The sequence below is a fragment of the Heterodontus francisci genome, chromosome 31, assembly GCF_036365525.1.
Source record: "Heterodontus francisci isolate sHetFra1 chromosome 31, sHetFra1.hap1, whole genome shotgun sequence".
Taxonomy (NCBI): Eukaryota; Metazoa; Chordata; class Chondrichthyes; order Heterodontiformes; family Heterodontidae; genus Heterodontus; species Heterodontus francisci.
The window spans coordinates 45,502,001-45,524,797 of NC_090401.1; positions in this window are offsets into that span (position 1 = coordinate 45,502,001).

Consider the following 22,797-nt stretch of genomic DNA (forward strand, 5'->3'; position numbering starts at 1 on the left):
TAAGGAGACACACCATTGCTTACTCTGTTCACATAGGCCAAAGATCCCTTTTAGAGGGCACCATGCTGTTTTGAATTTCTAATCACAGCATGTTCCAGTGAAAAAGCCCTTAGAAAGTCTGTTAACGTATGTAAGTGTTATGAACGGCCAGTGCCATTCATTCACCACCGACTGCAAAATCTGAGCTGGTATTTTAAGTTGTTTTTCTCCATTATAGTCAAAGCAACACAGGAACAGTAGACTCGGGTTACACTGCTGGCACCATGTCACTTTCTGACCAGGGAAAACATGAATGTACAGATGCTAGTGTACAAATACTGGTTAAGTTTAATACTAGCGATGAACAGACAGGACATTCAGCTCAATGCAAACATCAGAAAGATTAAACATGAAGGTTAAAAAGATTCCGGTAGTTATGATGGATCAGGAGTGGCTAAAATTTCAGTCTTCTTGAGCCTCTAAAGCGTAAACCATGATGCCCGAGGGATACATATAATACTTAAATCCATATTCTCATTACTTTGCATAATTATCAAGCGACATAATTATTAATCCGGACAAATGTGAGGTAATGCATTTTGGAAGGTCTAATGCAGGTGGGAGGTATACAGTAAATGGCAGAACCCTTAGGAGTATTGATAGGCAGAGAGATCTGGGTGTACAGGTCCACAGGTCACTGAAAGTGGCAACGCAGGTGGATAAGGTAGTCAAGAAGGCATACGGCATGCTTGCCTTCATCGGTCGGGGCATAGAGTATAAAAATTGGCAAGTCATGTTGCAGCTGTACAGAACCTTAGTTAGGCCACACTTAGAATATTGTGTGCAATTCTGGTTGCCACACTACCAGAAGGACGTGGAGGCTTTGGAGAGGGTACAGAGGAGGTTTACCAGGATGTTGCCTGGTCTGGAAGACATTAGCTATGAGGAGAAGTTGGAAAAACCCGAATTGTTTTCACTGGAACGACGGAGGTGGAGGGGTGACATGATAGAGGTTTACAAAGTTATGAGCGGCATGGACAGAGTGGATAGTCAGAAGCTTTTTCCCAGGGTGGAAGAGTCAGTTACTAGGGGACATAGGTTTAAGGTGCGAGGGGCAAAGTTTAGAGGGGATGTGCAAGGCAAGTTTTTTACACAGGGGGTGGTGAGTGCCTGGAACTTGCTGCCAGGGGAGGTGGTGGAAACAGATACGATAGCGATGTTTAAGAGACATCTTGACAAATACATGAAAAGGAAGGGAATAGAGGGATATGGGCCCTGGAAGTGCAGAAGGTGTTAGTTTAGGCAGGCATCAAGATCGGCGCAGGCTTGGAGGGCCGAATGGCCTGTTCCTGTGCTGTACTGTTCTTTGTTCTTTGTTCTTTGACTGTCATTAACAGCCTTCTAAAATTACTTCACACAAAATGCAAGCAGGACAAACCAGTAGACAAAAAAATATAAGCATAGTGAAGGTTAGCCATGGCTCATTGGCAGCATTTTTCTCAGTTAGAAGCTCATGGTTTCAAGTTCCACTCCAGAGACATGAGTACATAATCCAGGCTGGCATTCCCAGTCTAGTACTAAGGGTTAAAGGTGCACTTTTTGGACAAGACGTTAAACTGAGATCCCATCTGCCCTATCAGGTGAATGGAAAGGTTCCCAGGGCATCATTCGAAGAACAGCAGGGACGTTCTGCCCAGTGTCAAGGCCAATATTTATCCCTCAACCAACATCACTAAAACAGATTACCCTCTCATTTATGTTGCTATTAGTGGGATCTTGCTGTGCACTCATTCACTGCCGTGTTTGCTAACAATACAATAGTGGCTATACTTCACAAAATTACTTCATTGAGTGTGAAGCACTTTGGAATGGCCTGAGGTTGTGAAAGGCCCTATATAAATGCATATCTTTCTTTTCTGAGTTGTCAGGGCTTTATAGGACAGATTACAGGTGGTCAGGGACTACACATAGAATATAGAAATATAAGAACGGGGGGGGAGACCATTCAGTCCCTCAAGCCGGGTCCGTCATTCAAAGTGATCATGGCTGATCTATATCTTAACTCCACCTACCCACTTTGTTCTGTAACCCTTAATACCTTTGCCTAGTAAAAATCTATCAATCTCAGTATTGACATTTTCAGCTGACCTCCAGCCTCAACAGCTTTTTGGGGGACAGGAGTCCAGATTTCCACTCCCCTTTGTGTGAAGAATTGCTTCCTGATATCAGCCCTGAATATCCAAGCTCTAATTGTAAAGTTATGTTCCTTGTTCTGGACTCCCACACCGGAGGAAATAGTTTATCTTGATCTAGCAGATCAAATCCTTTCATATCTTTAACACCTCAATTGGATCACAACTTAATCCTCTATTTTCAAGGGAATACAACCCTAGTCTATGCAATCTGTCCTCATAATTAAACCCTTTTAACCCTGGAACATAGCCCATTGTTATGATAGCCTTGTGACATAATAACCAAATTATGACACTTCTGTAACATCTTCAGTATCTGACACTGTATAAATTATGGAGCAGATGCTTGAGGCAATCTGCAGTCAGTGAAAGAGTCTGCAAGATGGAGTTCGTAAGAAACTAATATTGTCTTAAACTGGAATAAAGTTATTCTTTTATCATTCAACCTTGGATTTTATGTAACCCCGAACATTAATGTATGTGCAAGGAAATCCATTGGATCACCAGAAATAAATTGGAGTCATATTGAAGTAGGTGCAAAGTTCAGACAGAATCAGACTATCTCCAGGACCTGCTTTTACATCACTTGTCTGAGTTCAGTGCAGAAGAATTCACACCTAAGTTATTTGGGACATTAAATGACAAACTGCTTTGCATCAACCCAAAATGTGCACAAGAGAGATCAGAGATTGCGAGATAAGGTTACTGCCCAAAATGTGAAAAATGAGCAGATGCCCAAACAAAAAATTTGACATAACTAATCCCTTCCAAAAAAGGGGCTGAATAATTGGGAGTGGAATAGACTGAGGTGATCAAATTACAAGATCAATCCACACAGAAGACACTTTAAGTCTTTTCATTTCATATTTTTTCAACAGCCATTTAACCTCCTCTTGAATAGACAGACTGGGCCTTGAATTAATGCCTCATTCAGACAGTTTACCTGACAATGCAGCACTCCCTTAGCACCGCAGTGAGAGTGTCACCTCAGTTTGTACGTGCATGAATCGCACCAACCGCATCTGATCCAGAAGCAAGACTGCCACCAACTGAGCCAAGTTCACACCTCAATGGGACACAATGCTTCTAGTGCCGGAACACAGAGAGAATAATGTCTGTGGAGAGCAAAAGACATGAGTTAAATGGTGGAGAGGACAGATGAATATTACATCAATAATTTGCATTTATATAGCACCTTTAACTAAGTAAAACATCCCAAGGCGCTTCACAGGTGCGATCATCTAAACAAGATTTGACACCAAACCACATAATGCGGTATTAGGACAGATGACCGAAGGCTTGGACAAAGAAGTAGGCTTTAGGAGTGTCTGAAAGGAGCAGAGAGAGGTGGAGAAATTTAGCGTAGGGATTCCAGAGCTTAAGGCCCAAACAGCTGTAGGCATGGTTGCCAATTGTGGAGTGATTAAATATACCAGAATTTTCTTGATGTCCTTATGGGGATAATAGAGTTCTTCATCAGAAGATAAAATGGCTGGGTAGAGTACTTTTTGAAAATTAATCCATAGGATTATGTGTGTTGCTAGCAAGGACAGTATTTATTGCCAATATTTATTTATTTAATTTTTGTTTTATTTAGAGATACAGCATTGAAACAGACCCTTCAGCCCACTGAGTCTGTGCTGACCAACAACCACCCATTTATACTAATCTATTAATCTCATATTCCTTACCACATCCCCACCATTCTCCTACCACCTACCTACACTAGGGGCAATTTACAATGGCCAATTTACCTATCAACCTGTAAGTCTTTGGCTGTGGGACAAAACCAGAGCACCCGGCAGAAACCCATGTGGTCACAGGGAGAACTTGCAAACTCCACATAGGCAGTACCCAGAACTGAACCGAGGTCGCTGGAGCTGTGAGGCTGCAGTGCTAACCACTGCGCCACTGTGCTGCCCTATTATTTAAGGGCTGTAAGTCCCATTGTTCACCAAGGTCCCAGATATCCCATTACACTTGCCACACCATTAAGAGCTTTCACTTCCAGTAACTTGCAGGGCAAAAGAATTTCTGAGCTGAAGGGTGAGGCGAAAAGTCAGAGCATGTCGCAAGCTGAAAAATCTGGGCCAAAAATAAAAGCAAGCTGTTTTTGCATCAATCGGCCACAAGAGGACAATCACGCATTAAAAAAGTCTGGATTGAATTGTTTTTAGGGAACACCAGGTGGCAACAAATCATCCTTATTTCTTTGCTGAAGAGCAGTGAATTTTATTTTGCTTCTACATGTGAAGGTTTTCACCTCTGGTGCTCCTGTTGACTTAACCATTTCAGGATTGCTGCAATGTGGTTTCTGTTTTGCAGTGACGCAGGAATCACAGTATAACCGCAGTCTGTTCACTGTATCGTGTCACAGGGTGCATCATCCAGAGGAGGAGGTAGCCATCATGCCACTAATCCTTTGTATTCCACAAGATGTGGAATGTTAGTGCTGGGGAGTAGAACACTTTCCATTTCAGGTATCTAGTGTCAGCATTATATATACACTCCCATGTCAGTATAGAACAACTAGATATAGAGTAAAGCTCACACTGTGAACCTAGTGTTGCCAACCCTCCAGGATTTCCCACACATCTTCATGGGTTGAAGACTAATCACCAGACATTGCTATGAGCAACTCCTGGGGGTGGGGGGTGGGGGGGAATCATAAGATCATTAGGGCATTAAAAATTCCGTTTTTAATAACATTTTCTTTGAAAAGTTTTGTTCATTAGTTATAAAACCATTGGACATGGGGAGAAAAGGCAGTTTGACTGACAGTCAAGAACCATCCAATCGGGTAATGAAGACTGTTTTCTGGTTGGCGTAGGAAGGCAGGATGTGTCAGTGATGGACGTGTCAGGCGACCAATGCCAGAAGTATGGGGGCAGGTCAGTTGGAGACAGAAAGTCATGTGACGACACCGTGCGAATATGCCCAACCAGCATTGGCAAACCTAAATCGCCCTCAACCTCAAGTGTGCGGCATTTTTCCAGTTCCTACACCAGCCATCTTGTGGTTTCTCTGAGAGAGATTGTCAATTTACTGACAAATCGAAGAAACTTACATTCCACATGCCCATGGCCTTAGGGGTCTGGATTGTGAGACTACTCGAGCTCATTTCAATTATAGAAGTCTATTTTACATATCTATCCTCTTTAAGTGAAGCATTTATTGATACCTAGTTCTATGCCCAATTTAATTTAAGCTAATATTCCACATCAACATTTTCTATCCACCATAATGATCTTGTATGCCTCTATACGACCGTCTCTCAGACGCATACTTTACAATATTAAAAGCCCAGGTTTCTTCAGTCTTCTCTTGATAACCCAGGCTCCTGACACTGGGGTTGAAACTCGTGGCTCTTTCCTGCACTGCCGTCAGTGAATAAATGTCTCTCGCTAACCAGAACAGGACGTCGTCATCAAGCTGCTGTCTGACTACAACACTATAACATTTGACCATTATCCCCTCTGTCTTATGTTCTAAAACTCTAGCCTATTTAGTTCAACATTCTATTGGCTTTGTTGACTGCTGTTCTTCATTGTTTGGACATGTACAGCGTTCAGTCTACTCAATCTTCTTCAGCTGCATCCTTTGCTATTTTAACACCATTTGTGGAGTAAGTGTGTTGCGTGTTCTCTATTTATGGAGTATCTTACATTTGTTTCCATTAACTTTCATCTGCCAGTTGGTGTCTCATTTACGTATTTTGTCCATTTCATTCTAACATTTCTGAGGTGCCTCTACCAATTCTCCCTTGCAAATTTCACCACTTGACATGAGTTTTTGAATCCAGGTCATTGATGTCAATTAGAAACTGTCGTGGTCCCAGCACTCAGCCCTGGGCACCCCATAATCCCCCCCCCCTTCCCCCCACTCCCCACCCCCACCTTTGACAGAACTCCTCTAATGATGACATCCTACCCACTAAATCTAGGCTGATACCTCAGTTCTGCACTGCCAACAGTGCCACGTTTCAGATGAGACATTAAACCAAGGCCCCGTCTGCTGTCTCAAGGGAATGTAAAAGATCCTATGGCACTATTTTGAACAAAAGCATGGGAGTTCTCCCTGGAGTCTTGGCCAACATTTGTCCCCCCAACCAACACTGAAAACAGATCATCTGGTCATTATCATATTTCTGTCTGTGGTGCCTTGTGTACAAATTGGCTACTGTGTTTCCTACATTACAACAGGGTCTACACTGCAAAAGCTATTTCAATGGCTAAAAGTGCTTTGGGATGTCCTGAAGTCATGAAAGGTGTGATACAAATGTAAGTCCTTTCCTTCTTTCAGCCTCCCTTCACATCCATTCCCAAGGTGTACCATGAGTCCCCACAGCTTTGAGTTCAATTCATTGCCATTCAAAAGGGACTATGTCAAAAGCATTTTGAAAGTGAGGTTTTTGGAAATTAGGCTTCATGGCAAAAAGAGAATTGGATAAATACGAAGGGGAAAAAATTACAGGATAATAAGGAAAGAGCAGGAAACTGCGATTCATTACATACCCAGCCAAAGACCCAGCACAGGCATGATGGGCCGAATGGCCTCCTTTTGTGCTGTATGAGTCTATGATCCTAAGTCGATATACACCATTTCATGGGGGCTCCTACAGTCCACTTAGGTGGTCACTTCTTCAAAGAAGTTGAGGAAGTTGGCCAGGCAAAATTTGCCCTCACGAATTCATGCTGACTGCTATTAATTGTTGTATAGATATCCTCAAGTTTACACCTGATAATCAGTTCCATTGTTTTACATGGAATTAAAGTAAGAATATTGGGTTCCCTGCTTTAATATGGGCACTGCATTAACCCATTTCCAAACTCTCTGGCACCTTCACAATGTTCAATAACTCCCTCATGATGATTGTCAGTACTTCAGAAATCTCTGTGGAAGAGCAGAGGGATTTGGGAGTTCACATTCACCAGCCATTCAAAGCAGCATTGCAAGTGGATAAGACACACACATAAAATTTGAGATGTAATAGTGAATCTCTATAAAACCCTCGCAAGACCACAGTTGGAAGACTGTGTGCAGTTTCAGGTTCCAACCAAAAGTTAGGCTGTAGACAGAGTACAGCCCAGATTCACTAGAATGCCAGCCGGTATGAGGAAATACAAATAAAGAGGATCTTGGAAAATTGAGGCTATTTTTGTGTGAACGGAGGAGATTACAGGGTGATTTGATAGAGGTGTTTAGAATTATAAAAGGATGCAGCAGGATAGATAGAAAGGATTGTTTTCAGTGATTGAGGGATCCAGAAATAAGAAAAAAATGATATAAGATTAAATGTAAGATATTTAGGACAGAGAGCAGAGCATTTGCACAGAGGCTTGTCAGGCTGTGGAATCTGTTAACAGATTGAAGCAGAATTAACATTTAATAAGATAAGTGGTCGAAGGAAAAGGGTTTAAAAGGATTGTTGCAGACAGATGAGAGATGATAAGGATGGTTCCCCCTTTTCCATCTCTCGATGGACCAAAGACAGCGGTTTTTAAAAAAATAGGTGTTTAATTGTCAAGGACAGGCAAATGACAGGTTTTCTCGTAAGTTTAAAAAAAAGATAAATGTTTATTATACAACACCCGAAATACACGCAGCAACATTCACTCTCACACTCATACAGATACACACACATTCAAGAAAAGATGGAGATTATAAAGATAACATGCATTAGGTCTGATGATTTTAAAGAGTTCTCTTGCTTTTCCCAGGGTGAAGACTTGAACCGGTGCAAGCCTGTAATCTTTTCCCTTATTCACTGAAGAATGACTTGGAGATTCAGAAAGACAGGTGCAGATTGCTCTTGTTATATTCCAGCCAAAGGTCAATGGCAAAGTCCTGGTACAATTTCTCAGGTAGGAAGTTCAAGGCCAAAGCTCCAGTCTCTGCCTACATGTAGTTCAAAACTATTAATCTTAGGCAGGGTCCTTTCTCTTCGATGGCATAGATGGATCTTTTTAGTCTGCCCAGAATCTTCTTTGGCCTCCTTGTCTCGAGAGACAATGGGTAAGCGCCTGGAGGTGGTCAGTGGTGTGTGGAGCAGCGCCTGGAGTGGCTATAAAGGCCAATTCTAGAGTGACAGGCTCTTACACAGGTGCTGCAGAAAAATTTGTTTGTCGGGGCTGTTACACAGTTGGCTCTCTCCTTGTGCCTCTGTCTTTTTTCCTGCCAACTGCTAAGTCTCTTCGACTCGTCACACTTTAGCCCTGCCTTTATGGCTGCCCGCCAGCTCTGGCGAACGCTGGCAACTGACTCCCGCGACTTGTGATCAATGTCACAGGACTTCATGTCGTGTTTGCAAACGTCTTTAAAGCGGAGACATGGATGGCCGGTGGGTCTGATACCAGTGACGAGCTCGCTGTACAATGTGTCTTTGGGGATCCTGCCATCTTCCATGCGGTTCACATGGCCAAGCCATCTCAAGCGCCGCTGACTCAGTAGTGTGTATAAGCTGGGGATGTTGCCGCCTCGAGGACTTCTGTGTTGGAGATACCGTCCTGCCACCTGATGTCAAGTATTCTCCGGAGGCAACGAAGATGGAATGAATTGAGACGTCGCACTTGGCTGACGTACGTTGTCCAGGCCTCGCTGCCGTAGAGCAAGGTACTGAGGACACAGGCTTGATACACTTGGACTTTTGTGTTCAAGAAGCCTTTCCCATGCGCTTGTTGATTTCTGCATCTAGAGACAGGTTACTGGTGATAGTTGAGCCTAGGTAGGTGAACTCTTGAACCACTTCCAGAGCGTGGTCGCCAATATTGATGGATGGAGCATTTCTGACGTCCTGCCCCATGATGTTCATTTTCTTGAGGCTGATGGTTAAGCCAAATTCATTACAGGCAGCTGCAAACCTGTCGATGAGACTCTGCAGGCACTCTTCAGTGTGAGATGTTAAAGCAGCATCGTCAGCAAAGAGGAGTTCCCTGATGAGGACTTTCCGTACTTTGGACTTCGCTCTTAGACGGGCAAGGTTGAACAACCTGCCCCCTGATCTTGTGTGAAGGAAAATTCCTTCTTCAGAGGACTTGAACGCATGTGAAAGCAGCAGGGAGAAGAAAATCCCAAAAAGTGTGGGTGCGAGAACACAGCCCTGTTTCACGCCACTCTGGATAGGAAAGGGGTCTGATGAGGAGCCACCATGTTGAATTGTGCCTTTCATATTGTCATGGAATGAGGTGATGATACTTAGTAGCTTCGGTGGACATCCAATCTTTTCTAGTAGTCTGAAGAGACCACGTCTGCTGATGAGGTCAAAGGCTTTGGTGAGATCAATGAAAGCAATGTAGAGGGGCATCTGTTGTTCGCGGCATTTCTCCTGTATCTGACGAAGGGAGAACAGCATGTCGATGGTCGATCTCTCTGCATGAAAGCCACTCTGTGCCTCAGGGTAGACGCGCTCGGCCAGTTTCTGGAGCCTGTTTAGAGCGACTCGAGCAAAGACTTTCCCCACTATGCTGAGCAGGGAGATTCCACGGTAGTTGTTGCAGTCACCACGGTCACCTTTGTTTTTATAGAGGGTGATGATATTGGCATCGCGCATGTCCTGAGGTACTGCTCCCTTGTCCCAGCACAGGCTTAGCAGTTCATGTAGTGCTGAGAATATAGCAGGCTTGGCACTCTTGATTATTGCAGGGGTAATGCTGTCCTTCCCAGGGGATTTTCCGCTGGCTAGAGAATCAATGGCATCACTGAGTTCCAATTTTGTTGGCTGTATGTCCAGCTCATCCATGACTGGTAGAGGCTGGGCTGCATTGAGGGCAATCTCAGTGACAACATTCTCCCTGGCGTACAGTTCTAGGTAGTTCTCAACCCAGCGGTCCATTTGTTTGCGTTGGTCAGTGATTATGTCCCCTGATTTAGATTTTAGTCTGCCCAGAATATACCTTAATTAAAGCTCTTTACCAGAAACCTAATTTCTGTCATGTGACCATAGTTTCTCTTTCCATTGTCCTCATAAAGGGTTTCTGATGGTGAGGCCATGGATAGACAATGGAATCTGAGTGTCATTCATCCTCAGCTCACCTTGATAAAGTAGGGCTTTTAACACCCATTCTTTGGAATTTGCGATTGCAGTCCAAACCTCTGTGACAATATTGTCAACTCAATCGGTTGGAGAGAAGCAGCCATTACCACAAAAAAGGTCATTTGCATTTTAATGATTTCTCAGGGATGTGTCCAGGAAGGTTGTCTGCGTTTTTATGACTTCTCCAAGACTTGTCCAGACATGAAAATTAGCTCAAGGTTCTGGTAGGTCTATGTGTATTGGCAGGAAAGGAAGGGTCTCTGTTGGTGTACCTACATCCCAAAGACTGCAGCAGTCCAAGAAAGCAGCTCACCACCTCCTTCTCAAGGGCAATTCAGGATGGGCAATAAATGCTGGCTTAGCCAGCAATGCCCACATCCCAAGAGTGAATAATAAAAACCTCCTACTCATTTTGTTTACAAGAAAAGTGCCTGTTTCGGGTTTACTTCATAAGTTCATTGTATAGATCATAAGTTCGAATTTCATGTGCGTGACAGGATATGAAAACAGGATGGGTATGTGACATTAGAATACTGCTTGTGTGGAAGACAGGCACTGACATGGACTGAAATAAAAACAAGAAATGCTGGAACCATTCAGCAGGTCTGGCAGCATCTGTGGAAAGAGAAGCAGAGTTAACGTTTCGCGTCAGTGACCATTCTTCGTTCAAGAAGGGTCACTGACCTGAAACGTTAACTCTGCTTCTCTTTCCACAGATGCTGCCAGACCTGCTGAGTGGTTCCAGCATTTCTTGGTTTTATTTCAGATTTCCAGCATCCGCAGTATTTTGCTTTTATATTACTGACATGGACTGGTTGGGCTAAATGACCTGCTTCTGTTTTGCAATTTCAGTGTAATTCTATGAAAGGGGAAAAGCCAGTATCTGACTCACGCTAGGACCTGGATGCCCTTTTTCAATGCTTTTCACTCCCACTGTTCCAGTTTCTTGCTAAGAATGAAATTTCACTTCTGCAGCTTGGCAATCAAGCACCATGAATTTAGTTGGAATTGTTATCCGTTCCCTTTCCCCCAAAAAATTGTACTGCAACTAATTTTTGAATTATTCCGGCATTGAATTTGCATACTCTGATTCCCAGCATCAGTTAAAGAGACAGAGCCAAAACAAATATCAAATGCGTAAGCTGACTAAACATGGGAGGGAGGTGTAATGCAGACTGTGGCACGATTAGTCAACAGATTCTCACAGGAATTGATTCTAAGAGTTACATTGGCATGTGAATTGGGTTGTTGCTGATCTAGTTTTTGACAGAGTGGCAGAAAGCAAACATCAGAACCGGCAAATCTTGCTCCTGCCCTATCTAGTTGATTTCAGACATTGCAAAAGGTACTTATTGTGAATGTACATTAGTCTAACCGCTCAAAAGCTTGGCCTGCTGAATCCAAAGTACATTGACACTTAATCCATTATAAATATGTTCTTGCATATCTTTCAATGCTCTTTAAGCCGAGTGTGTTCAAATGCCTCTATGGCCTCCCCCACCCACCTCTTCCCTATCTTTGTAGCGTCCTCCAAGCCTACAATGGCAGAAGCATCACGCGCTCCTAAGACCGCAGTTCTGGTATTGTTTTGGCATTAGTGCAAAGCAGCTTCGGGTGCACTTTGATGTGAAGCATGGCAAAATAGCATCATGCCAGGTACCAATCTGACATGAAGACCTGGATTTTAACTTACTTGAACCAGCAGGAGTGGGTTTTTGTGGGTGGTTTGGTGTTGGCAAGACACAGGGAACCAAATTGCTGAGTTTCAACTGCACAGCCTGCGTGTGACATCACTGACTAATTCCCTGGCTGGACGCCAGCCTGATTGACAGGCTTAGGGTGGAAGCCACAGGATGAGGTAGGCCCATGTCTGAGGGGGTGGGGGAACCAGGCCTGTGATCCGTGGGTGGGGCTGGTCAATCCGGGTAGTGGGGGAGCATTGATTAGGGGATAATGTCAATCTCAGCAGGGAGGTTGGATTGAGGCGTGCCTGGTGTAACTGCTGGTTGTGGGGTCCTGGGAGGGGCGAAAGTCAGAGGCCTCAGTGTGTCAAGGTCAGGAGATGTATCGGAGGCCTGTGTGGGGTGGTTGGAGGCTAGGGGAGGGAATCATAGGCCTGGGATGAGGATTGAAGGCCTGAATAGTGGGGCGGAGCGGAATCAAAGATCTGGTAAGGGGATCAAATGCCTTGGTGGTGCGAGGGAACAAAGGCCTTGGTGGGGGGTGGGTGGGAGAATCAAAGGCCTTGGGGGGAATCAAAGGCTTTGGTGGGTGTGGGGGGGGTGGGGTGGAATCAAAAGCCTTTGGGGGGAGAATCAAAGGCCTTGGGGGGGAATCAAAGGCCTTGGCGGGGGGGGTGGGAAATCAAAGGCTTTGGGGGTGGGGCAATCAAAGGCATGGAGGGGGAACCAGAGTCCCGAGAAGGAGATCAAGGATGAAGGATGAGGGGGTGGGGTTAAGGTTGGAGGCCTCATGGGGAAGATTCGGGGTGGGATGACTGATTGTGAGAGCTGCACAGTAAGCACGCTGAATTCTAGCAGGTAGGTATAAAGACAATTAAATCCTGGATCCAGCAACCCTCCCCTCGGTGTAGCTCCTTGGAGCAAGTTAGTTACCTGACCATCTTCCCATTTCCATTAAAGCTGAATGTGGGCGGGTTGGAGGTGGATTTGGGTCGGAAATCTGATTTTTATGACTGTAATCCCTGACCCGAACCAAACCCGTCCTTTTTTTGGTTAAAATTTTCCCCTAATAGTGAGCAGTGTCCTAACAAATAGCAGCTTCCAGATCATATAGGCTCCAGTATAACTGTACTCCAATACACAGGCACATTGAAAAAATGCCTCAACGTTTCAAAATTTTATAAGGACATTTTTTAATGTTAGGACAAAGTGAATGCTCACACCATTCACCTCTAATATGATCAACTAGTGGCTGAGGAGCAAAACTAAATTATCTTCTGCATCCCACTGTCAGTCAGACTGAAAGTTCTCTCCAGTATAACAAGAGAGGCAAGTGAAACTGGAATTCTTATCAAAATAAACAAGGTTGAAAGGTCTGTCTAATCATGTGAGAGGTTATGATAAAGTAAAAAAGGATTGCCACCAGTCAGTGAGTAGGTAACTAGAGTATATGTTGAAAGTGTGCATGTTTGGGAACACTGGATGAAAATAGGATCATGGAGAGCTGTGATGCCCCACACAATCAAATTTGCCATTTAGGTTTTATCCCAGCAAGTGTCAGTGTCTTCAGCAGAGAGAGGATCACTTAGGATATGTGCTGTTTGACACTCTGTTGCTGCTATGGGTTAGCAGTTCTGCAATACTGAATTAGCGCCTCCTGATTCACCAGTGCCATAAGTTTGAATCTCAGAGCTGCACCAATTCACAGGAGCTTAGATATGCTGACCGTGGTTTGGTCCATTTCTAGCCTTAAGTGGACTCATCCCATTACATAATTACAAAATATTTATAGCACAGAAATGGGTCATTTGGCCCAATATGTCCATGCCAGTGTTTCTGCTCCATACAAGCCTCCTCCCACCCCTCTTCATCAAACCTCATCAACATATCCTCATATGCATCTGGTTTTCCCTTGAATACATTCATGCTATTCACCTCAACTACTCCTTGTGGTAGCGAGTTCCACATTCTCACTGCTCTCTGGGTAAAGAGATTTCTCCTGAATTTCTTTATTGGATTTATTAATGACTATCTTATATTTATAGCTCCTCGTTCTGGTCTCACCCACAAGTGGCAACATATTTTCTACGTCTACCCTATCAAACTCTTCCATAATCTTGAAGATCTCTATCAGGTCACCCCCAAGTCTTCTCTTTTCTATGGAAAAGCGCAGCAACCTGTTAAATCTTTCTCCTCAGTATCAATCGAGTAAATCCAGTGCCTCATATCCTTTTTTATAAAATGGAGACCAGAACTATTCACTGTATTGCAAGTGTGGTCTATGTTAATTGTATAGTAATTGAGTATTTAATTATATGCAGGTGGTGGGCATTAACTGGGGATCCACTTGTGTTCCTATATAATAGGAACAGACTGAAACTGCGATTCTTGAGTTTGGAGGTACGTGTTTATAATGTGTGTCTCTGTAAATTAAAGCTTATAATTGTGTAAAGATTAGGCTCTAGTTCTATCCATTACCACCTGGCTGTCTGAAATAGAACAGTCTAACCAAAGCTCTATGCAAGTTTAATACACTTTCTCTGTTTCTCAGTTCTATCCTTCCAGAAATGAACCCCAGTGCTTTGTTTGCTTTTTTATGGTTTTATTAATTTGCATTGCTACTTTTATTGATCTGCATATCTCTACCCTGAGATCTCTCTGTTCCTCTACCCCATTTAGACACTTGTTTTCCAATGTGCATGTGGCCTCATTATTCTTCCCACCAGAATGTATTACCTCACATTTATTTATATTGAAGTTCATTTGTCAGTTACATGCCCTGCAATCTGCAAGTTTATTTGTGCCCTCCTGTATTTTTTCGCTGTCCTCCTCTGCATTCACTACGCACCCCAATTAGGTGTCGCCCACAAATTTTTAAATTGTGCTTCCAAATCCCAAATCCAAATTACTTATGCAGATGATGAACAATAGTGGTCTCAACACTGATCCCCGTGAAACACCACTTCCCACGTTTTGCCAATACATTTAACCTCTAGTCTCTGATTTCTGTTTTGTAGCCAGCTTGCTATCCATTCTGCAACATGTCACTTTACCAGACTCCACATGTTCTGATCATTAATCCCAAATGCTTGGCAAATCACACAGGGCTATCCTTGTGCACTTAATTCTACATGTTCTCTGTCTTAACAGAGAAAACAATTTAGAAACATTTGTTTTTAATTCCCAACTCTCCCATTTAGAATGAATAAAAGGGTTATTTCTGTGATCTTGAGTTTCCAGAAAGTTACGTTCAAATGGATCGCAGGTCAGAGCAAGGACAAGAGGAAGACAGAGGGTAGTAAAATAGCCCCAACAGAGAAACAAGAAAGAAAATGGGAAGCTGGCAAAGCCTTGAAATCGCTAACTAATGTTCAAGCTAGAGAGCTGCAGAGTAACCTGAGACGCTGCTCCCAAGATTTGTATTGAGCTTATTTTGGACAGAGAGAGACAGAAAGGAAGCAGAATTCCCTCTGTACAGCACTGAAGTGCTAGTTTAAAATTCGTGCTCAAATCCAATGAAAATGCTAACAAGTGAGGCATTTAACATCTGTATGTAAACTGCAGGTGAGAATAGGATTGATTTTGATTGCAAAGCCCCCATAGCTGAATAGTCCATTGCTACTCATACTTTGGGGAGGGACGTGAGTAACCTTTGGGTAAGATATTGGATGGATGCTGACACTTCTAGAATTGTGGGTCATGAAGAGCCAGCACCTTCAGGAGAGGAGGGCAGAAAATTGGGACTTTGAGGAAAGCGGACCCATTTTTACAAATTAGCTTCTGGGATTTGGCCACCGCTGGCAAGGCCAGCATTTATTGCCGATCCCTAGTTTCCCCGAGAAAGCAGTAGTGGGACTTCTGCTTGAACCACTTCTCGCTAGTTTGATATAACTGAGTGTCTTGCTGAGCTATTTCATGTGGCAGTTAAGAAACAATCACTTTCAGAGCAACTTCATTTCTCTAAAAAGAAATGCTTCCATTTATATAGTGACTTTTATGAACTCAGGATGTCCCAAGACATTTTTCAGCCAATGAAATACTTTTGAAGTGTATCCAGACTTTAATGTAGAAAACACAGCAGCAAATTTGTGCACAGCAAGCTCCCACAAACAGCAATGCCATAATGATCAAATAATCTGTTTTAGTGATGTTGATTGAAATGTAAATATTAATCAGGAATAACTCTGTGCTCTTCCTTGAAATAACACCATGGGATCATTTATGTTCATCCACAACGACAGACAGGACCTCAGTTTAACATTTCATCTGAAAGACAGCACTTCTGACAGTGCAGCACTCCTTCAGTGCTGTTGCTCAAGTTTCTGGAGTGGGACTTGAGCCCACAACCTTTTAACGCAGAGGTAAGAGTGCTACCCACTGAGTAATGACCAGCACAAAGAGATCAGCGATCAGAAAAACAGATAGTATTTACAGAATCAGTATAGTATTACAGAATTTTCTGACTTTATCTCTGTGTTGTCATCAGTCCAGAAATGAATAAACAGAGAAACAATGGCCTCGGATTTTTACATGGGTGTGGGGGAGATGGGGTCTGGATAATAATGCAGGTTTGATGTGTGGGAACTTGTAAGTTGTTGACAAGCCCTGAGAGTTCAGGGGCGTTTCAGCCCTGTCGATCTAAATGGCAGAGCCTTATTTAAATTAAAGATCCGGGGGTCCAGTCCTATAGCTGGCCAGATTCACTACCTAGCTGATCAAAAGGTGGGAGCGTGAATTTGATGGTAGGATGTTGCAGCTGGGGATTTTGAGAACAATCCCCAGCAGTCATTGGGAGGAGCAGTTCCAGGGCAATTGTGGAGCGGGTGGGGGTTCTCTGTAATCGGAAGCAGGGTATTGGAGGGCTGGGGATTCCTTCGAGATTGGAGCCAATAACCACCAGCAAGCACTTTGAAGCTTTCCTCTTCTGTAAAAACTTAGCAAAGTTGCATTGCAGACAATGGGAACATTTGACAGGCTACACTTAACCTGATCAGTAAGTGATTTGCATACAATTAGATTTCTTGCTCGAATTCCCACACTCTGATTTGCATAGTTCTTTCTCCTAATGTCAACCAAATCAAAATTCTTACTGATTTGATGGAGAAGTCAGGAGGCTTATTTCTGTGGCTCAGTAGGCAACACTCTTCCCTCTGAAGGTACTGGGTTCAAGCCCAATTCCGAAGTCTTGGACCCATAATCTAGTCTGACACTCCCAGTGCCAGAACTGAGTGAGTGCTGCACTGTTGGACATTCCATCTTTAGAATGACATATTAAACCCAGGCCCCACCTGCCCTCTCAGACGGATGTGAAAGATCCCACAACATTATTTGGAAGAAGAGCAGGGAAGATCCAATCTGATATTTAACCCTTAACCAACATCACTGAAAAAATGAGATGATCTGGTCATTTATCGCATTGCTGTTTGTGGGAGCTTGCTTTGTGAAAATTAGCTACAATGTTTCCTACATTATGACAGTGACTACACTTCAAAAGTACTTCATTGGCTGTTAAGTGCTTTGCGATGTCCTGATGTCGTGAAAGGCAGTATATAAATGCAAATTCTTTCTTTTAGAAAGTATCAAGAGCTTTATTTGTGAAATTGGCTCTGCATTGTGCTACAATAGTCCAAATATAGAGCAGTAAATATTATGCAGTCTGGAGACCCTATAGAGCCAATTCTGAGTGGCATTGCATGGTGTTCATGGGACCTTGCTGTGCATAAATTAGCTGCCACATTTCTTTGAATTACCTGCAATGGCTTCTGTTCCTGCTCCTGTACAGTTACCTCTGGTGTCCCCCAAGGATCTATCCTTGGCCCCCTCCTATTTCTCATCTACATGCTGCCCCTCAGTGACATCATCCAAAAACACAGTATCAGTTTTCACATGCACACCCAGCTTTACCTCACCACCATCTCTTTTGATTCCTCCACTGTCTCTAAGTTATCAGACTGCTTGTCCACATTCAGTTCTGAATCAGTAGAATTACCTCCCAATTAGTTATTGGGAAGACCAAAGCCATTGTCTTCGGTCCTCACTACAAACTCCATTCCCTGGCCATCAACTCCAGCCCTCTCCCTGGGAACTGACTGAGGCTGAACCAGACTCTTCACAAACCTGGTGTCATATTTGACCCCAAGAAGAGTATCAACTACATATCTGCACTAAGTAAGTTACTAAGTAGTTACTAAGACCGCCTATTTCCAGCTCTGTAACATTGCCTGATTCCACCCCTTCCTCAGCTCATCTCCTGGTGAAACCCTCATCCATGCCTTTGCAACCTCTAGATTTGACTATTCCAATGCACCTCTGGCCTACCTCCCACATTCTACCCTCAATAAAATTGAGGTAATCCAAAGCTCTGCTGCCTCTATCTTTGCTTGTAGCAAGATCCGTTCACCTAACAACGCTGTGCTCACTGACATACATAGGCTCTTGGTTAAGCAACGTCTCGATTTTAAAATTCTCATCTTTGTTTGCAAATCCCTCCATGGCCCCTCCCCCCCTTATCTCTGTAATCTTCCCCAGCTCCACAACCCTCCAAAATATCTGCTATCCTTTAATTCTGCTCTCTTGAGCACCCCTGATTTTACGTGTCGCACTATTGACGGTCATGCCTTCAGCTACCAAGGCCCTAAGCTCTGGAGCTACCTCTTTGAGTGAGCTTTTGTCATCTGCACTGATATCTCCTTGTGTGGCTCAGTGTTACATTGTGCTTTATAACACTCCTGTGAAGCACCTTGGATCATTTTATCACTCTAAAGACGCTATATAAATGCAAGTTTTGTTGTTGTTGGAAACTAACGCGGAGTCAGCAGATTGAAAATCTTGCCACCTTATTTATGTTGGCACTCGGCCCACTACCTCCTTGGGTGGAGTCCTGAGATGGGCAGCCAGAGCACCTGCTCATTTTAAGGGGGTGGCCTCTTGTAAATAGCAAATCTGTGTCCAAACATTTACTGTATATGGAACTGCAATTGCAATTTTGAAATACAAATGGGCAAAGCCTGCACTGTAGTCATTTTACCCATTTGTAGCAGCAGTTGTAAACTTCTCATCCCAATTAATACTGACATACTCCCCTCCCCCTATTAATATAGATACTTCCCTCCCCCAATTAATACTGATACTCTCCTCTCCCCCTATTAATATAGATACTTCCCTCCCCAAATTAATACTGATACTCTCCTCTTCCCCTATTAATATAGATACTTCCCTCCCCCAATTAATACTGATACTCTCCTCTTCCCCTATTAATATAGATACTTCCCTCCCCAAATTAATACTGATACTCTCCTCTCCCCCTATTAATATAGATACTTCCCTCCCCCAATTAATACTGATACTCTCCTCTTCCCCTATTAATATAGATACTTCCCTCCCCCAATTAATACTGATACTCTCCTCTTCCCCTATTAATATAGATACTTCCCTCCCCCAATTAATACTGATACTCTCCTCTTCCCCTATTAATATAGATACTTCCCTCCCCCAATTAATACTGATACTCTCCTCTTCCCCTATTAATATAGATACTTCCCTCCCCCAATTAATACTGATACTCTCCTCTTCCCCTATTAATATAGATACTTCCCTCACCCAATTAATACTGATACTCTCCTCTCCCCCTATTAATATAGATACTTCCCTCCCCAAATTAATACTGATACTCTCCTCTCCCCCTATTAATATAGATACTTCCCTCCCCCAATTAATACTGATACTCTCCTCTTCCCCTATTAATATAGATACTTCCCTCCCCCAATTAATACTGATACTCTCCTCTTCCCCTATTAATATAGATACTTCCCTCCCCCAATTAATACTGATACTCTCCTCTTCCCCTATTAATATAGATACTTCCCTCCCCCAATTAATACTGATACTCTCCTCTCCCCCTATTAATATAGATACTTCCCTCCCCAAATTAATACTGATACTCTCCTCTCCCCCTATTAATATAGATACTTCCCTCCCCAAATTAATACTGATACTCTCCTCTTCCCCTATTAATATAGATACTTCCCTCCCCCAATTAATACTGATACTCTCCTCTTCCCCTATTAATATAGATACTTCCCTCCCCCAATTAATACTGATACTCTCCTCTTCCCCTATTAATATAGATACTTCCCTCCCCCAATTAATACTGATACTCTCCTCTTCCCCTATTAATATAGATACTTCCCTCCCCCAATTAATACTGATACTCTCCTCTTCCCCTATTAATATAGATACTTCCCTCCCCCAATTAATACTGATACTCTCCTCTTCCCCTATTAATATAGATACTTCCCTCCCCCAATTAATACTGATACTCTCCTCTTCCCCTATTAATATAGATACTTCCCTCCCCCAATTAATACTGATACTCTCCTCTCCCCCTATTAATATATATACTTCCCTCCCCAAATTAATACTGATACTCTCCTCTTCCCCTATTAATATAGATACTTCCCTCCCCCAATTAATACTGATACTCTCCTCACCCCGCAATTGTTACTGACAGTCCCCTCTGCCTCCCTGTCAATTAATGCTGGCACTCCCTTTTCTTCCCTTTCCTCCAAAGTAACTCTAATAGCTTCACCCTTCTTCCCTGTGCTCCCCCACCCCAAACATTACTCCTCAAGTCGTGTTGTTGCTGCTTTAATCAACGCCCATGGCTGGACGTTTCTTTTGTTGTGTTTTCTCTTCACGGATGGTGGCTGACTATTTTCTGCTCTGATTTCAATGTTTGCCTCCATTACCTGATCTTGTTTATCAGGTTCTGGGGGTGTAAATGGTCTATGCCAGCAACACAGAACAAGCTCATAGCAAATCAGCAGCCAATTTTTCACCACACTGGATCTTCTTTCCACTGACATCCACGGAATAATAGTTCACACTCTTTTTGGAGACTCGTTTCTCTATCGCTTTTACGTGGTTTGAAATTAAAAATCTTGGCAATATTTTCTAAGTCAATGGAAAATAAAAGCTGGCACGGTGAACAATCAGCTGCTGATTCACAATGAGCCCATTTTGCAAGCCTGGCGCGGTCCAGTTTCAACCCCTATGTCCCTGGCTTACTTTGAAACGAGTTTGAACTTGACCTACAACATCCTTTTATCTCACCCTTGAATATTCTCCTATTTTCTCAAAAACTGTGCGTATCCCCCAGAGGTTGTGTGAAGGTGTCCAGTTCTGCAGTGGCGAACCCACTTCCGCCCGGCCCGGGGATCCGTCCTGCATTTTATGGGTCCCTGGGCTTTAATTGTTCCGAGGTCGGACTTCCACCCGCTTGAGCTGCTGGCCAATCAGCGGGCCAGCAGCTCTTAGTCCCAGCAGTGTCACCGCAAGCACTGGCCACTGCTGGGACTGCAGCCCAGCCGAGGACATGGAGCCAGGAGTCCAGGTGTTAAGTTGCCTCGCTGGGTTAATTGGTTGTGCCCCAGCGAGGCAAGGATGGTCGTTTGAAGGAAGTTGGGGGGGGTGTCTTGGGTCCTGCGGGTGGTTGGGGAAGTGGGAGCGGCCCTCGATCGGGCACCCTGTGCCCGTTTGTCCAGGCCCCCACACCCAGTGCACTGAGAGGCTGCCAGCTTTCACTGGGCGGCCTTTCTCGTCTCCCACACACCCGCTTGCCATGGGTAAAATCCCCGTGGAGGCAGGCGAAGGCCCTTAAATGGCCGTTAAGTGGCCACTTAAGGGCCTTGATTGGCCTGGGGCGGGCGGCCCATTTCTCGCCCCCTCCCCCCAGACACGTAAAGTGGGGCGGAGGCAGGAGCGGATCTCTCCATTTTACGCTACCCTCCCCGCCACCATCCGGTTCGCTGGGGTGGCGTAAAATTCTGACCCTGGTAGATGACATTTAATGCAGAGAAGTGTGAAGTGATTCATTTTGGACGAAGAATGAATTGAGGCATTCTAAACAAAAAAGGGAAATTTTACAGTACGTGTAGGAACAGAGAGAACTGGGGGTTTATGTGCAGAAATCTTTGAAGGTGGCAAGTTGAAAAGGCTGTTAAAAAGGCTTACAGCATGGAGAGACCTTTGGTTTTACCAATTGAGGCATGGAGTACAAAGGCAAGGAAGTTATGTTTAATCTTTATGTCACCAGCTGGGCCTTAGCTGGATTATTGTGAATAATTCTGGGCACTACACTTTAGAAGGATGTCGAGGCCTTGGAGAGGGTGTAGAGGAGATTTATTGGAATGATACCAGCAATGCAGGACTTGAGTTATGTGGAGAGACTGGAGAAGCTGGCATTGTTCTCCTTACAGCGGAAAGGGTTGTCATGCTAGGCCCCCACCTGCCAAGAATGAGGCACATTAATTTTGTCATGAACATTGATTTTAAACTGTTGCGGGAGCGAGGAAAGGACATGTAAAACCAATCAGCCTTGGCTGGAAAAGACTTTTGCATATTAACAGACAGTGCTTGGAAGGGCAAAGGACCATTGCCTGACACATTCACCCCACAATGGACCTGATTACCAGGTATTGTGTGTAAGAGGAGCATTTCAGAGATTGCTCAGGTGATACAATCCAGGACTGGTTGGACCAGCTGGTCACATGACTAACTGGCTGTTCCAGGGTTTTTTTTGAACTAGCCACAGAAAGTTTGAGCTCAGAAAGACTGTTTGCTCCTGGACTGAGAAGATCTCTCCTGTCTGCTCCCATCTCTTTCTCACAACCCTCTGAATCCACTGAAGACAAATGAACCTCGAGAGAGAAAAGTCTCCTACAGGAAACAAGGTTTAAGAAGAATACTGGGCCTCAACAAAAAGCAAGATCTACCTACAATCAAGGACTCTACAGTGAGCTTGAAGTACCATAACAAAAACTCTTCAGATATTGCCTCAAACCTTTCCACTTTATTTTTCTTCTGCTCTTTTCTGACTCTATTTGCGTGTGCATATCGCGTATGCATGCCAGCA